Consider the following 11,871-nt stretch of genomic DNA (forward strand, 5'->3'; position numbering starts at 1 on the left):
CTCTCCTGGGGACCATGCGCCAGGCACCTATTACTGTCAGGCAGTATAGGGAAGATGTTCAAGGGATGCCCCCATCATCCCTTGCTACAGGAACTCCATTGGGGGGATTTTCAAGGTAATGGCTCCCTTTCTCTGGGACCATACGCCAGGCACCTATTCCTGCCAGGCAGAATAGGGAAGATGTTCAAGGGATGCCCCCATCATCCCTTGCTACAGGAACCCCAATGGGGGTATTTTCAGGGTAATGGCTCCTTTTCTTTCTCCTTTTCTCTCGGGGACCATTCACCAGGCCTATGCTGCCAGGCAGAATAGGCATCAGGCACCTGTTACTGCCAGGCATAACAGGGAAGGTATACAAGGGATGCAATGCCGGGGGACGCCCCCATCACCCCTTGCTATAGGAACCCCACAGTAGGAACAACGGGTAGGATGCTGCCCTAGGTTCAGGGGGGATTTTTCAAGGTAATGGACCCATCTCTTTCATCTCTCTTCTTTTGTCTTTTTGCTTCTTAGGACCATGGGAGGCTCTAATTCCGTACCTAAGGATTCACCTTTGGGTTGCCTTTTAAATAACTGGGCAAAATTTGACCTACAAGATCTAAAGAAAAAGAGGCTTATCTTTTACTGTAATACTGTTTGGCCTCAATATAATCTGAATGAGGAAAAATGGCCCACGAACGGCACCCTAAGCTTTAATGCTATTCTTCAACTAGACTTATTTTGCCGCCGCCTGGGAAAATGGTCTGAAATCCCTTATATTCAAGCATTCATGGCCCTATATCAAGATCCTGAACTCAGAGCGGTTTGTCGCATGTGTCTAGCTTCCCCAACTAAAGTAGAAAAACCTACCCCTGATATATTAGATGATGACTGCCTTGTTAGACCTATTCCTAAGGCTCCTGCAGCTCCTGCCGAATTAACCTCTCCTGAGGATTCAAAGACCAAAATGCCCCCTCCCTATGACAGGGAACCTAAAATTGAGGCCTCAATCCCCATAAGCCCTACAGGTCGTACGAGGAGTGGGACCTCATATAGTACCGGACATTTCCCCCTCCGTGAGGTAGCAAATGGGGAAATGGGGACCATTCGAGTCCATGTGCCATTTTCAATGTCGGATATGGCTCAACTTAAGACACAACTGGGTAGATATTCAGAAAATCCTTCCCAGTTTAGTGATGGCTTTCAACAGCTTGTCATGATGTTTGAGTTGACTTGGCAGGATATTTATATTATTCTTACTCATTGCTGTGCTACAGATGAAAGAAATCGTATTTGGGCGGGAGCACGTGAATTTGCAGATGAATTACATACTAGAGACAGACATAAATATCCAGTAGGAGGCACTGTGGTGCCAGATACAGACCCCAAATGGGATTATAGGGATGAAGAAGATCGAGGACAACGGAATCACATGATTACTTGTTTAACAGAGGGAATGAAGAAGGGATTTACAAAGCCAGTCAATTTTGACAAACTCCGGGAAATAACTCAGGGGACAGATGAAAACCCTGCCCTTTTTCAGGGTAGATTAGCCGAAGCTATTCGAAAATACACTAATCTAGACCCTACTTCTCCAGAAGGGATTACTATTCTAAACATGCATTTCATTAGTCAATCTGCCCCAGACATACGCCGAAAACTGACTAAACTGGCCTTAGGCCCTCAAACACCTGTACAGAGACTTTTGGAGGTTGCTACTCAGGTGTTTAATGATCGGGACTTGACTCTTAAACAGGATAAGGACAGAAGGGCAAAGTTACAGGGTAAGGTACAGGCTCACATTTTAGCAGCCACCATTGCGGATATGCCACAGAAACAGGCTAACCAGGGGCCCAAGTCTCAGACTACCATTGCCGGAGGCTCAGGTAAGTCCCCTTGTTACCGTTGCGGTCAATTTGGACACTGGAGCAGACAGTGCCCAAGAAAGGATCTTCCTCCTGGGCCTTGTCCTCTCTGCAAGCGAGAGGGACATTGGAAGCGTGATTGTCCTCGCCTCCAGAGTGAGGAGGGGCCAAGAACACACTTCCCTGCCCGGAGATGTGATCCGGAGGACTCCGCCTGAAGGGGCCCAGAGGCCAGTCCGGTTCCCATCACCATCGAACAGACTGAGCCCCGGGTTACTCTGGATGTGGAAGGTAAGCAGATCAATTTTCTTATTGATACGGGAGCCACTTACTCTGTACTTGTTTGCCACTCTGGCCCAACTCGTAAGTCCCATCAAAAAATTGTCGGAATAGAGGGTGACTCTAAGTTTTGTTACCAAACTTTTCCTTTAAGTTGCCAATATCGGACTCAGGTGTTTTCCCATACTTTCCTAGTCCTACCTACTTGTCCTACTCCACTATTAGGGCGAGACTTAATGAAAAAATTAGGAAGCCAATTTATTCTAACACGTGAGGAGGATGGCTTGTTTGTCGCTCTGTTTCCAAGCTCTGTTGTCTCCCAGATACCCTCTAATATTCCACCCCATATATGGGAAGCAGTTGATCCCCAGGTTTGGGACTCCTCTCTTCCAGGAAGAGATATAACAGCACAGCCAGTCTCTATTACTCTGTGGGACTCTTCTCTTGTACCTCATAAGAGGCAATACCCTTTAAAGCCAGAGGCACTTGAAGGATTACAACCCCTTAGATTAAAATTCCTCAGTCATGGCCTCCTTAAACGATGTCAATCTCCCTATAACACTCCTATCTTGCCTGTAAAGAAGCCAAATGGAGATTATCGTTTGGTCCAGGACCTCCGCATAATTAATGAGGCCACTGTTCCCATCCACTCCATCGTGCCTAACCCATATACTATACTTTCCCAGATCCCAGAAAACTCAAATTGGTTTACAGTCCTGGACTTAAAGGATGCTTTCTTTTGTATTCCTCTGGATGAAACTTCCCAACCATTATTCGCCTTCGAATGGAAGTTTCCTAATGAAGCTCTTCCTATCCAGCTGACGTGGACAGTCCTCCTTCAAGGTTTTCGGGATAGCCCCCATTTGTTTGGAAGTGCCCTAGGCAAGGATCTGCGGGATGTCCAACTCCCTGTTGGTGGTTTAATACAATATGTTGATGATATTCTTATTTGTAGTCCCACAAAGGAGAATTCTGACCACAATACTGTCCTTGTCCTTAATTTCTTAGCCCAACGGGGATATCGAGTGTCCCCACAAAAGGCACAAATTTCACAACAGCAAGTGACCTATCTGGGCTATGATTTAACCCCAGGACACCGGGCACTTTCTATAAATAGGAAAAAGGCTATCCTCGAACTTGGACCACCAAAGACAAAAAGACAACTTCGCACTTTCCTGGGTATGGCAGGATTCTGTCGTTTATGGCTTCCTCAGTTCGGGGTAATAGCAAAGCCTTTATATGAAGCAACCAGAGGACCTGATACAGAACCTCTGGAGTGGACGCAAAAGGAAGACAAGGCCTTTCGGTCGATTCAACAGCAGCTGTCTTCCGCCCCAGCCCTGGCTCTGCCTAATGTCAACAAGCCTTTTACTCTTTATGTTACTGAAAAGCAGGGCCAGGCCCTCGGTACCCTCACCCAAAGACTAGGCCCAGAGACCCAAATTGTTGGATATTTCTCAAAGACTCTAGACTCAGTGGCTTTGGGATGGCCAGCATGCTTAAGGGCTGTAGCAGCTACAGCTCTGTTAGTTGAGGAGGCCTCTAAATTAACTATGGGACAGCCTTTAACAGTCATGACTCCTCATCAGGTACAAGCCGTGTTACAAACTAAGGGACATCAATGGATGACTGGAGGACGTCTAACTAAATATCAGGCCGTCCTCCTAGACACACCTGATATCATCCTTAAGGTTTGTCAGACAATTAATCCAGCAGAACTTATGCCCGGTCCTGACTACCCGGTCCAGGATTTGGAGCATACATGCTCTGAAGTCATAGAACAAGTGTACTCCAGCAGGCCTGACCTGCTGGATTCCCCCATAGCTAATGCAGAGGACACCTGGTTTATAGATGGCAGTAGCTTCATAGAGCAAGGCATACGCAAGGCAGGCTATGCCATAGTAAACGCCTTGCACGTCATTGAGGCACAAGCCCTTCCAGCCAATACGTCTGCCCAAAAGGCTGAACTCATCGCTCTTACCCGAGCCCTTCACCTGGCGAAGGCTATGGTTATCAATATTTACACTGACTCAAAATATGCCTTCTTGGTCCTACATGCACATGGGGTCATATGGAAGGAAAGGGGTTTACTCAATACAAAGAACTCCCCTATTAAATACGGAGCAGAGATTTTGGCTCTTTTAAACTCTGTGCTTCTTCCTAAGCAAGTGGCTGTGGTCCATTGCCGGGGACATCAGAAGGATTTATCCCTTGAGAGCAAGGGTAATAATTTTGCTGACCGGAAAGCTAAACGGGCAGCTAAACAAAGTACCCTTTTAAGCTTACTTCCCACTCCCCCTGCTTTGGGCCTTATTAGTCCTACTTATACAACTCAAGAAATAACCCTGGCTCAAGAAAAGGGATATACCCAGGAAACAAAACAGTCTTGGCTAATTAATGACCAGGGAAAAATTTTCATACCTAAAAGCCTTCAATGGAAATTAGTTAATGGAATTCATCAGGCTACCCATTTTGGCAAACAATCATTGACTCAGCTACTTTTTAAATCCTTCGATGGCCTTACTTTCCATGCCACCATTAGACAGGTCTGCCGCTCTTGTGCCACTTGTGCTCAAGTCAATCCAGAGGGGGCAGCTAGACCACCTCCTCTGTTACGGCCTATACAACGGCGGGGCACCTATCCCGGGGAAGATTGGCAACTAGATTTTACCCAAATGCCTCCATGTCATGGCTATAAATATCTTTTGGTATTTGTCGATACCTTTACAGGCTGGATTGAGGCCTTCCCTTGTCGAAGCGAACGGGCAATCGAAGTAACAAAGGCCCTTTTAAGGGAAATTATCCCACGCTTTGGCTTGCCCAAGACCTTACAGAGTGATAATGGTCCCTCTTTCATAGCTCAAATAACACAACAGGTCTCTTCAGCTTTGCAAATCGAATACTATTTGCATTCGGCTTGGCATCCACAATCCTCTGGGAAAGTGAAGAAGGCAAATCATACTCTAAAACGACATCTCTCTAAGTTAAGTCTTGAGACTCAGGAAACTTGGATTACACTATTACCTATTGGCCTCCTACGGATGAGAACGGCTCCTAAGAGTAGTTTAGGGTTAAGCCCTTATGAAATCCTGTATGGAAGGCCCTTTCTATCCACCGATATAGTATTTGACTCTGATTACCACCAATTATGTCAATATTCCATTGAGGCTGGTCTGATACAAAAGGAACTAAATGACTATGTTAATAATCATTTACCTAAGCCGGAACCATTGTCTGCCGATATACCTTGCCAGGTAAATCCTGGTGATATGGTATATTTAAAAGATTGGAAAACACATTCCGATGGGTTAAGCCCAAAATGGAAAGGACCTTATCAAGTCATTCTAAGTACTCCCACAGCTGTAAAATTAAAAGATCATACTTCTTGGACTCATATTTCCCGAGTAAAACTTATGACTTCTTTTCAGGACAAGGCTGATCCAGATCCTGCTGTTCAACCGGACTACTCTTGTGAACAAACCGGTGATTTAAAACTGCTTTTTAGAACAAAATGAACCCTATCTTGATTATTTTCTTCTTATCACCTTTTGTAATGACAGACAATTTTTTTTTTAAATGGGCTCAACATTATGCTGAGCTCCGCAACCAAACCACGTGTTGGGTTTGTGGACTCTTGCCTCTGTCTGGTACTTCTGGCCTCCCCTGGTGGGTCTCACCCCTCCAGGGTACTGATTGGCATGCAATGCTTCTCTTCACTACACAATATATTTCTAGCTCTTCTCTTCTACAAGATTCATCTATTACTAACCATAATGTCTCCTTGTGGCCATCTGTCTCTGATACCTGGGAGCTCCCAGGCCACAATCAAACCTGTTCCTTCAACACTACTGCCCAAACACTGACTAGATTTGCCTTGTCACAAGTGGATCATGAACAACAAGTTCCAAAGGTAAAGTCCCCAGCTTATCGATACACACAGGATGGACTATATCAGATTTGGGACGAATATATTTGGCTCACTCCTACTAGTGGTCAACTCAGTCAAAAAGCCACTATATGTTGGGAACAAACCAATCACACCTGTGATACGTGGCCTAATAGCACCCGACCTATGGGACAGATTCCCCGTCATATGTGTTCTCATATCATAAGCTTAAAAAATACTGATTGGTTTGGGACTCACTGGGATAGACGACCAAGCACACGTTGGTTAGCCCCTAATGGCACTCAGTGGCTATGTGGCTCCAACTTATGGCCTTGGCTGCCACCTGGATGGATTGGACGATGCACCCTAGGCTTTGTCTGGATGCAAGGTAGAACTACATTTACTATATCTCCTCCTGCTAACCTACCCAACCTGCAACAGCGCTGGACCCGCTCTGTCTTCCACTGGTATGACCATCTTTCCTCAATTTTCCTTCCCCAATTAGGAATTGAAAGTGTCATCTTGCACATGGAAGTCCTAAACAAATTTACTATGAAGGCATTAAATGATACACAACATAGCCTTTCGCAGCTCGATTTAGAAGTATCCCAAATGTGTAAGGCAGTCCTCCAAAACCGAATGGCACTGGATGTCTTGACAGCAGCACAGGGGGGGCACCTGCGCCATTATAAAAACTGAATGTTGTGTCTATATTCCTGACTACCATCAAAATATCTCCGGCTTCCTGTCTGATATGAGCCACCAAATTAAGTCCATGTCTGACCCTCCCCTATCTCTAAATGACTGGTTGAACTCCTGGTCAGGTCCAGGTTTCTGGACTGCTATCAAAACCTTATTCATTGGGTTAATCATACTGCTTGTATTTCTTATTATAATTTGTTGTCTGTTTCATTGTTTGTCTTCCGCATGTCAACAAAGTTTCACCTCCTGGACCACCACTCGTCAAATGATTCTCTCGTCCCCAGAGGTTCTGGATGCCTTGTCAGCCTTGGACTCCACGGGTGCAGTCTTCCGGTCTGCTGAACCCCCTACCTATACCTATGGCCCCATTTAGGGACAGCTCTACGACCTTGTACAGCCGGAAGCAGTTACAGAAGACTGACCGTCGTCCATATCCCCAAAAGATTTCGGGGCCAAATGGGTTCAGGGGGGGTTTATGATGTGGATTAAGGCTGCCCCAGCTAGAGAAGCCCAAGGTGACCTGGCCTACATGCCAAACTATATGACCCAGTGGACTTTTTCTATGGTATGAATTAGGACCGCCCCAGGGAGAGAAGCCCGGGGCATCCTCACCTGCATGCCGATCTATATGGCCAGATTCGTATCTAAAGTTATATGACCGCACAATAACCAGACCCCATCTGCACTGAAATCATTTAATGACTTTTTACATCATCTTTTCTTTTTTTTCCAGTAAAAATAAGTCACGTACGCATGCCTTATAAAATTAGTCCTAACCCTCAACTCAGGGCAGCAGCAGAAGTTCTGCCTGCCCATGGGTCCTGTCCCCATGCTATTCCACACTATTCTCTAAATAAAAGAGCACTACTGCCAGATCTTGAGAGTCTAAGAAATCTTTCTTTCGACTCCTCGGCTCACCGATCCCGCATCGGAACCATCGTGTCTCTTTCTTCATAAGCATGGATAACGAGGAAGGGCTCTCTGCTTCCCAGAGTCTTTGGTGCCGCCATTTTCATTCCTGTTGGCTAGCAAATTGGTGGAGAGGTGGAAATCGCATATAATTTCCTTTTCTTCTTGAGTCAAGATTTCAGAAGGACCTGTATTGTATCATCGACAGTAACCATCTTTTGAATTAACTGTGTTATAATTGCTTACTGTTCTGACTCTCCATAATTTTCTTTCCAACGTTCTCCTTAAAAAGGGAAGTTTTCTCACCGACAGCGTGTGTCTCTACCGAGCTTCCTCTGAGACAGGACAAATGCACAGCTCTTTAAATTACCTACATTCTCCAGTAGATTCTATGTCTAGCTGGATTTAAGCATTCCTTCTAGTCTTCAGCGTTTCAACACTTGCACCCACATTTGGTCAAATTCAAACACTTGGAGATTACTTCATTTTTTTTTTTGTCATTTCCTTCATATTTCTGCATTGGTAGTTGAGCATTGCCTCTGGTCATCTACAAAATATGCCTCTTTAAAGGTAGCCTTAAAAGTCCCACCTAACACTCCAGTGTCATTTTCTTCCTATAGTTTACCAATTCACCCACTGAAAAGGAATAGCTCAAAACTATACTCTACGGTAAGAATACTTTCTAAGAAGTCAAACCCAAACACTGTATTACGAGAAAAGTGCAAAGCAAGGAAACATAGCTCTCTAATGACAACCGTTTTTCCTTTTCATAAACCTGCTTTTCTTTCTCACCCACCACCTGCTAAAAATAATTTAGAAAGGTTATTTTTTAAAATAAAAACAACCCCTAGAATGTTCTTAGCAGTCTGTTTCTCTGGAGCTCATCCCTCTAGCCTAACTTTGCTATCAAAATTACTAGTTATTATTCAGAAGATAAAATTGATAACTGATAATAAAAATTGATAACTGTCAGTGAGAAAGACTGGATGAGGCAGCGTTGAAGCTGGGCGACGCCAGCTTCCTCGGAAGAAATGAAGAGGCTGCAACTTTGCAAATTCTTGCACAAGGGTGAGGCCGTTGCAGGAACTTACTTTTCTGGAAGCAATGTTCTGTTGCATGACATCACGAGAAAGTTCATAACATTCATACTTCTGGCCCCTCCGTGGATAACAATTTGTACATCTTTCATTTCTAACCGTACCCTGAGAGATCATTTCTCTAACGAAACGAATGTTCGGCAGTGGAATGCCGTACCTAGCACTGAATTATAACTTTGGGCGAGTGAGATTAGCAGTCAAGATAGTAAAACAATCTTCAGCGATCATCCTACAGATTCTGAGTCACACCACTGCCGTCTCCAGACTTCTCAGAACACAACTTATATCTTGTTTTTTTATCTAATCTCATCCAACTGGCACGAAGTGCGTCCTACGCTAATTTATCTGTGACTTGCAAATCTGCTTATTTAAGGGGCAAGTCAAGCATCCTTGGCTTGTCTGCTTTCAATGCCTCTCCCGGGCGTTACAGTGTGTTGTGTAATACATGCGCAGTGAGTTTTATCAGGAATGCTGCACGCGGTTCATAAAGCTGCCCTCGTACGTCGAGATTCAGAGGAGGTCTCGTATGCAGGAGTGACGAAGTCCACGGAGATGATCCTGCTTGAGAATTGATTGAAAAACAAAAATAAACAGCTAATGGGCGCTAAAAGTCTAATGAAGCCGTTTATTTTATTCATCTCTATGTTTGTTTTGAACTTGAGACCTTTCTGTTACAGAGGCGAGGGTGTGGGTTCTTGACCCCAGAATGAATTTGTTTAAGATTCTTTTCCTCCCCATTGGTGCCTGCACAGTGTTGAAGAAGCCACTCACCTGGACATCGTTTGTTTACTGTCCTAAAACTATAAAAATAATAATTTATTCACAGGCTATTTTGACAGGATGAAATGGAATATAACGTTGATTGTCTAAGGGATAGAGTAGACGTTAACCAAAGTATCTTCTTTTCTGGATGCTCTTTTTAATATTAATACAGAGAGATTTTTATTGACTATCCTTGTTAACAAATGTTTGGTTGGAAGCCTCAGTTACACTTGGTACTCGTCTGTTTCCCCAGTTGGATCCCAGGTCCACTGGGACATTATTCCTCTTCATCTTTCCGTCCCCAGCATGGATCTCAACGTCTGACGTGCGACAGTCTTTCAACAAACGACAGTGATTTCCTCAGCAAGCCTTCACTGTACTTTCGTTGAGAGGGTCATAGATTGTAGAGATTATTTCAACGTATTAGCAGACAGTTCTTCCCACATCTCAGTTTGAGGACGTCATAGGATCTTAATCCAAGGGAGCCGCTGGAAAGCATCCATGTTCAAATTAATAGGTTGCATCAAGAGCAGGAGGAACAAAAAGTTGACTTGGGTGACTCAATACTCAGAAACAAAGTTTCCGCTAAGAAGCTCAGTTTTATTCAGTAAGATTTAATTTTGTATGCCTATCACAGAAAGTAAAGTATGTATATATATTTTAAGGAAAAGGAAAGCAAACACACATTCCTTAATGCCTCGTGTCTTGGATAAAATGTTGAGTGTATTTATTCCAAAAACGAGGTGATATTGAATATATGATATTATATCCTGCCTTGCTCACAGAAACATTTATCAACTACATCCACGATAGCCATGGGATTCCCTGAGCTTGATTCTCGTGTTGAAAGGTACATACTTTTCTCAGAAGATAGACTTTCTATTTCAGCTCGTGTTCTCTCTTGGGGATGCAGGTCTGGCGAGTGACGAAGGAAGAACAGGCTGCTTTGGACCTCCTGAGAGATGGACGTAGGTCTCCACCGTGACATGAAAATGTGGCCTCAGCAAAACCACCACCGAGGCCAGCAAGATACTCTTGTAATTAGTTAAACAAGAAGTCCATCAGGACGAGGTGACTCTCATTGATAACCTAAAGAGAAGCCCAACCCTGAGTCAGAGTTGATTCCTGCAAATGCACCCAAATTTGAGAAAACAAACAGCCGTTCATAAACAGCCAACCAGCCTTTCCCAAATAAGGCATCCGCTTATGCCATCACCTATCGAATAATCTCCTTGCTTTGCTTCTGCATCTTCCCTATAAAACGTTTCCCCTGGCCTGTCCGCCCCCCGGAACCACGTTAGGTGTGGCGCTGCCCATTTGGAACCCCTGTTTGCTCAAATAAACTCATCAACATTTTAATGCGTCTTACTTTATCTTTTAACATTACGAAAGGGGCCTCAGCTGAGTCGTGGTGTGATGTCTTAAAGAAGGGCCCGGCTTCACGTTTTTGTCTTGAGCTTCCAAGCTGGGAAGCTGGGTTTATTTCTGGAGGGCCTCCTGTGTGCCGGGAGTGAAGACAGCTGCCAAGCAAACCCCGTGCTTATTCTCCTGTCGCTCCCATACTAGTGGGACACAACAGGCATTTGGAAGAGAGTGCACGTGCGCAGTGTATGCCAGGCAGGCATAAATGCAATGAACCAAAGCGGGAGGGAGTGGTTAGGGAGGGCCATTCTGGTGATGTGATGGTGGAACAGAACCTGGGGAGGAGAGGAGTGTTGGCCACGGCAGGTCTCAGGCACGAGCATCAGAGAGGATAGAGGTGAATGCATGCACATGTGTCTGTGACCAGCAAGGAAATAACGAGCTAGAATTAAGGGTGTCTGATGGGTTAAATGGTGTTCCGTCCATTCGCAAATTAAATTGCTAACCCCTCAGAACCTCAGAGCAGAATTTGACCTTATTTGGAAATAGGGTCATTGCAGAGAGAGATAATCAGCTAAATTAGGGTGAGGTCACACTGCAGTAGGTTGGGACCTGAGTCCGGTATTTCTGGTGTCCCTATAGGAAGGGGACATTTGGACACAGACAATGCAGAGAAGGAAGAGAAGGCCCTGTGGAGATGGAGGTGGAGATGTGGGTGATGCTTCTATCAGCCAAGGAATGCCAAGGATGCCCAGCAACCACCAGAAACTGGGAGAAGGGCATGGAACAGGTTCTCGCCTGGAGTCTCTGGAAGGACTCAACCGTGCCTACACCTTGGCTAAGATTTTTAGTCTCCAGAACTGGGAGAGAATAAATCTGTGTTGTTTTAAGCCAGCAACCTTGTGGTCATTTGTTGCAGGAGTCCCAGGAAACCATTACACTACTTATCGCTGTATTTTCCAGCTTCCGAAATTCTGCGTATGCTACTCCGTAAGGGAAAGTCCAATGACAAAATAAATTTTAACTAATT

Source organism: Equus przewalskii, chromosome X, assembly GCF_037783145.1.
Source record: "Equus przewalskii isolate Varuska chromosome X, EquPr2, whole genome shotgun sequence".
NCBI classification, from domain to species: domain Eukaryota; kingdom Metazoa; phylum Chordata; class Mammalia; order Perissodactyla; family Equidae; genus Equus; species Equus przewalskii.